This window comes from Ranitomeya imitator, chromosome 2 (genome assembly GCF_032444005.1).
Source record: "Ranitomeya imitator isolate aRanImi1 chromosome 2, aRanImi1.pri, whole genome shotgun sequence".
Taxonomy (NCBI): Eukaryota; Metazoa; Chordata; class Amphibia; order Anura; family Dendrobatidae; genus Ranitomeya; species Ranitomeya imitator.
In genome coordinates, this window is record NC_091283.1 from 318149060 (window position 1) to 318155996 (window position 6937).

Below are 6937 nucleotides of genomic sequence, written 5' to 3' on the forward strand. Positions count from 1 at the left end.
GGATTATTTTTTTAGTTATTTGTTTATACTATTTTCTCACTTGCTTATCACGGTATATTTATATATATTGAAAATTTCTTTCACTTGTATATATTAAGTAATCTGGAATTTCTCCACTGCTCCATGACATATCCCATTATTTTTTCTCAAATCTAGTATAGTCTGCCATATGCTTGCTCCCATTTAATATAAAGTTTAGCGCTGTCCCCTGCATCTGGTGCTGAAGCCACGATTCATATCTTCCCTGCAGCAGCGTTTGCTGTAGAGAAGATATGAATAATCGTGTTTAAAATAAATATCCATGTGCCAAACCCCCTCCCACCCCCTGTGCTCACCCCCGCTGTTGTTAAAATACTCACCCGGCTCCCTCGCTGGCTGGCGCTGCTTCCTGTCCTGGCCGCACCTTCTACTGTATGAGCAGTCACGTGGGGCCACTCATTTACAGTAATGAATATGCGGCTCCACCCCTATGGGAGGTGGAGCCGCATATTCATGACTGTAATCGGCGGCCCGCTCATACAATAGAAGATATTTATTTTAAACACGATTATTCCCATCTTCTCTACAGCAAACGCTGCTGCAGGGAACATATGAATCGCGGCTTCAGCACCAGTGGGGGGACAGCACTTACAGTAGCGCTGTCTCCTGCACGGCACACGGACTGCACACGGACAACGTCCGTGTGCGGTACGTGTTTTACATGGACCCATTAACTTTAATGGGTCCGTGTAATCCATGCGCTCCCACGAACACTGACATGTCTCCGTGTTTGGCACACGGAGACACGGTCCGCAAAAAATCAATGACATCTGCACAGATAAATTGATTTCACTGTGTGTACGTGTGTCAGTGGCTCGGTACGTGAGGAAACTGTCACCTCACGTACCGGAGCCACTGACGTGTGAAACCGGCCTCAGGCAGACATATTGCATATGCTTTGGCATTGTCCCAGATTGTCCTCATTGGAGTGATGTATGGGTACGTTATCCCTAGGGATCCGTTGATATGTATATTAGGGTAAATATTAACTGACAATACGACTAAAATTGTAACTGCAAGATTATAGTTTGCTGCAAGGAAACTGATTGCAAAATATTGGGTTAGAGAGGCACCTCCGTCCAGACGTGAATTCATTGCTCAAACGAACCACATAACTGAGCTTGAGAAAAGCACTTACACCAGGAGGGACGAGCTAGATTTCTTCCATAAATTATGGCAGCCGTGGTTGGATAGGATTAATGTTCTACCAGTATATAGTATTATAGAGTACAACTTATGGTAAACTGGAACTCTGTTTGATATTGTCAACTATGGATGAATTATTGTTTGCTCCTGATAAGGCCTCCATGGGGGGTTAATTTACTGTAAAGCATAAAATGAGTATAAACATGTGATCTGATGTAAATCTTGTTATCGTTAATACACATTTATCTGATTAAAAAAATGGTGCTTTCCAAATGGCTAAAACAGGGAGCAGATTACTGCAGCTGATAGCACACACACCTATACTGCCAGACTGGATGGTACTACAGATGCCAGGCACCCTAGTCTTAGTGGGTGGGAGGAGCCTGCACCGCCAAGAGCTTCTGGTTCCAACCCCACCTCTGTTACCAGCATTGCCTTCAGAATGAGTAAGGCAGCGTCTGGTGTCCAAAGCAGACATTGCAGGAGCAGATACCAGAGGAGAGAGGGCACACCATTTGCAGAATTCCTAATATGACAAAATTGCAGAAAACCAGAGCAGATGAAATCCCTATAACCCCTTTCTGACCTCGGATGGGATAGTATATCCGAGGTTAGAACACCCGCTTTGATGTGGCCTCCGGCGGTGAGCCCGCATCAAAGCCTGTTCAAAACAGCTGACATGTGCTCGCAACAGCGGGGGGGGGGGGGGGGTGGATTCACGATCCACCCGGGGTGGATTCACGATCCACCCAACACTATTAACTAGTTAAATGCTACTGTCAAACGCTGACAGCAGCATTTAACTAGCGCTTCCGGCCATCAGGTCTAAAATGCGTGCATTGCTGACCCCCGTTACGTGATCGGGGGTCAGCGATGCATCGGCATGACAACCAGACGTCTATTGAAGACCTCTATGGCTGTTGATGCCTGATTGCTGTGAGCGCCACCCTGTGGTCAGCACTCATAGCAATGCAGTAAATCTACTACATAGGAGCAATCTGAGCATCGCTCCTATGTAGCAGAGCCGATCAGGCTATGCTAGCTTCTAGCCTCCCATGGAGACTATTGAAGCTTGGCAAAAGTAAAAAAAATGTTTTAAAAAATATGAAAAAAATATAGAAGTTTTAAATCACCCCCCTTTCGCCCCATTCAAAATAAAACAAACAAAAAAAATCAAATATACACATATTTCATATCGCATTAAAAAACGAACTGCTCCTAAAGCAATGAAGACATTTTCATTTTCAGAATATGAAAATAGTTTTCCCCTAGAAAAGTCCTTTCTCAAACAGCAAAACCTTCACAAAGCAGACAATAACATTTCTTGTTCCAAGTGTGGGAGATGTTTAAACCAGAAATCAGATTTTGTCAGTCACCAGTGAATTCACACAGAGAAGAAGCCATTTTCATGTTCAGAATGTGGAAATTGTTTTATTCGGAAAGCGCAGCTTGTTACCCACCAAAGAACTCACACAGGAGAGAAGCCTTTTTCTTGTTCAGAATGTGGGAAATGTTTTACAGATAAAAAAGTTCTTATCAGACATCATATGTCTCACACAGGGGAGAAACCTTTTTCCTGTTCAGAATGTGGGAAATGTTTTAACCAGAAAGCGCATCTTGTTAGCCACCAGAAAACCCACACAGGATAGAAGCCTTTTTCTTGTTCAGAATGTGGGAAATGTTTTAACCAGAAAGCGCATCTTGTTAGCCACCAGAAAACCCACACAGGAGAGAAGCCTTTTTCTTGTTCAGAATGTGGGAAATGTTTTACAGATAATAATGTTCTTATCAGACATCATAGATCTCACACAGGGGAGAAGCCTTTTTCCTGTTCAGAATGTGGAACACGTTTTAACCACAAAGCGAATCTTGTTATCCACCAGAAAACCAACACAGGGGAGAAGCCTTTTTCCTGCTCAGAATGTCGGAAATGTTTTAACCACAAATCGAGTCTTGTTAGCCACCAGAAAACCCACACAGGAGAGAAGCCTTTTTCCTGCTCAGAATGTGTGAAATGTTTTAACCACAAATCAAATCTTGTTAGCCACCAGAAAACCCACACAGGGGAGAAGCCTTTTTCATGTTCAGAATGTGGGAAATGTTTTAACCACAAATCGAGTCTTGTTAGCCACCAGAAAACCCACACAGGGGAGAAGCCGTTTTCATGTTCAGAATGTGGGAAATGTTTCAACAACAAAGCAAATCTTGCTAGCCACCAGAAAACCCACACAGGGGAGAAGCCTTTTTCCTGCTCAGAATGTGGGAAATGTTTTAACAGGAAGACGAATCTTGATAGCCACCAGAAAACCCACACAGGGGAGAAGCCTTTTTCATGTTCAGAATGTGGGAAATGTTTTAACAGGAAGACGAATCTTGATAGCCACCAGAAAACTCACACAGGGGAGAAGCCTTTTTCCAGCTCAGAATGTGGGAAATGTTTTAACCACAAATCAAGTCTTGTTAGCCACCAGAAAACCCACACAGGGGAGAAGCCTTTTTCATGTTCAGAATGTGGGAAATGTTTTAACAGGAAGACGAATCTTGATAGCCACCAGAAAACTCACACAGGGGAGAAGCCTTTTTCCTGTTCAGAATGTGGGAAATGTTTTAACCAGAAAACGCATCTTGTTACCCACCAAAAAACACACACAGGGGTGAAGCCATTTTCATGTTCATATTGTGGAAAATGTTTTGTGAAGAAACCATCTCTTTCTAGCCACCAAAGAATTCACACAGGGGAGAAGCTTTTTTTATGTTCTTAATTGTGTTTACATAGTCACATACAAGTGCTTCTCACTAAGTTAGAATATTATCAAAAAGTTAATTTATTCCAGTTCTTAAATGCAAATAGTGAAACTCTTATATTATATAGAGTCATTATAGAGTGATATATCTCAAGTGTTTATTTCTGTTGATGACTAGATCCTACAGCCAATGAAACCCAAAAGTCATTATGTCAGTAAATTAGAATAAAAACACCTGGAACGGCTTCCTAAACATTTTAAAAAGGTCCCTTGGTCTGTTTCAGTAGGCTCCACAATCATGAGGAAGACTGCTCACTGGACAGATGTCTAGAAGGCAGTCATTGACACACTCCAGAAGGAGGGTAAGCCACTGTAAAATATTAGTATTTCAATAATAATTAAAAAATATAGTTTACTTAACATATGCAGGTTCTAACTAGCAAATAGATACTCTGGATAGTGAGGGACTGAGTTATTCTGAGGATTGTGGCCGATACATTTGTTCTCTGTTTGTCAGAACTATAGGGCTTTTGTCAGAACTGTGGCTATTTGGAGATAATAAATGGTTCTTAAAGGTCACAGGCTATATGCTTAAGCATTTCAAAATGAGGTAATGTACAAAAAAATGATATTCATATTCCGCAAGTTACTAGTGTTCTTCTAATATGGTAGAGGCTGTGAACATAGCGGCAGATCACCATATGTGGTTATGAGACAGGAAAATTAGATCCAATGTAAGTCTATGGGTCAAAATAGTATATAAGCTGACCTAACTCCTGTTCCTACTCCACACTGATGAGGGGCAAATACCCCGAAACAGCTGTCTGTGGATGGACACCATGTTTTGGCATAGGTGGTTTTCCTTTTTGGATGCTGCCCTTCCCGTGGTTGTTCCTTCCCGGTGAAAGACCTGGCTATTTATTGCTTGCGTTGAGAAACACGTGATGGTGTCTCCGCGGCTGTTCTACATGCACTAACTCCTGTTCAGACAGATCTCTCATACTTTGAGAATCTACAACCCAGACCACATCATACTTCAAAACCATATGTAAGAACCAATGAATGCTTGTTTTCTATAATCTAATACTTACTACGTGCTATGAACTTACTTTTCTTCATTTTTGTCATCACTTTTTGAATGAACGTTAAACAAGATTTGTTTTATCCACACAATTCAATATTGCTTTCCTTTCTATCTTCACTGTGCTCCTACTTAAAAAGTAAGAAACTGTTATTTTCTCTAAAATTTTCTCGAGGGCCCTGCCAAATCTGATTTTTGTGCTATTTTAGTGAAATCCTTTCCCTTGCACACGGAGGTGGAGAGCTCTGCTAAACACCTGTTGTTCAAGGCACAGGAATTCTGCTATTTCACGTCACAAGGATCAGACAGAGCCTACAGACAGTGAGGATTCGTGTCTCCAACCATAAAGAGCTGGATGTGTCCCATGACGGAGGTCTGAGGATTTCAGTAGAGACACAGAGGACCATCCATTGACGGTTGGATCAATCCAGGAGAGGAAAAGATATTCCACAGGTGAGAAAATGGATTTCATTCATGATTGTTTTAAGAAAAGTAATATAGAGTTTAAGTTTGTTCATAGCCATACAGATTCACAATTATGGTCTAGTTTTTATAGCCAATGTGAAGCAGAGAATCTTAAGATTGATCAGAGGTTTTTCAGTAAAAAAAAGTTACAGAGAAAGCTTCAAAATGTCATGTACATGGTCTGAGTGTACAATAATTTAGTCTTTGAGAAAACTGAAACACAAACACATAAAGCATGTACTATCACACAAGAGATTGGTCATACTGACACATAAGGTGACACACAAGAGTCTGAAGGGGATTACTTTGATTGTCCAAATGGTTTTGTATTTGTCAGAACATAATGAAAAATTGGAAGATCAAATCGATGCTCGAACAGAATTATTGTCCAAATTGCACCAAGATATAAAAAAGGCTTCTGTTCTTACAAGATCAAACAAACATGAAGACAATGCCGCCACATCATTTGTACCAGACACACAAAATCCACATGTTTCAGTAGAAGATTTACAAGCAGATGAACTACAATGGAAGAAATTACATGACAGAGCAGCACAAATTGAAAATACACGATCAGTTAATGAAAATTGTAAAAGACATTCCAAACTACAATGACAAGATGGATGCCTTTTATAATGCGGGAAAGATATATATCTTGGTACTATGTTAGCCAGTAGATAGAAAAATATTTAGAATTGAGAAGGGAAAATGGACTCATGCCAAAATCATCCACCAAACCTTCCGCACCTCCATGACATTCTTCTGCACTCACTCACACTGACAACAGACAAACGTAGTCACCGTATGCACCATTAATCAGACAGATCAGAGCGATGACAATGAAGGAAACTGAGTCCAGGAATAGAATTCCAAGTGTTTATAAAAAGGACATTGGTCTGCTCCCATCTCCTCCATCTTTCTGACAATCACAGACAATTCCTACACCTCATCCATTGGAATTTGTGACTTGTTACATTGGATGACTGTGGAAGACCATTTGTCAAGGTAAATCTAGCAGGACAGAATGTTGTATTTCTTATTGATACAGGAGCCCAATTAAGTGTTAAAAATCTTGATTTGAAGCTACAACCAGATTCACCAGTTTGTACTATTGTTGGTTTTAGTGGACAAGGTGGAACTAAAGCAACCTTAGTTACCAATGTGACGTTGGAAACACCTATCAAAACAGGAATTGACATTTGGTATTGTCGTGATTCTGAAAATATACTTGGCACAGATTTTATGCAGAAATTTGGATGGGTAGTCAATCTAGGAAATCAAGTTATCTGGAAAGATTCTAATGGTTGTAGACCTGTAGTCATTGATCCTAGTGATTATAGCCATGTTGGAAGTATTTGCTTAAATGATGTGGTGTCAACAGATCATTTGTGGCCTGAAACTGGTGGTGATGAGATATTGACAGAAATTGTACAGCTTTTTCCTTCTCTTTGGGCTCAGTTCA

At 40.7% G+C, this 6937-nt stretch overlaps 1 pseudogene; it reads left to right on the top strand.

Annotated features, from left to right (window-relative positions):
- Positions 1 to 2576: 2576 nt before the first annotated feature.
- On the top strand, positions 2577 to 3997 carry LOC138663457 (zinc finger protein 84-like; annotated as a pseudogene).
- The last annotated feature ends 2940 nt before the right edge of the window (positions 3998 to 6937 follow it).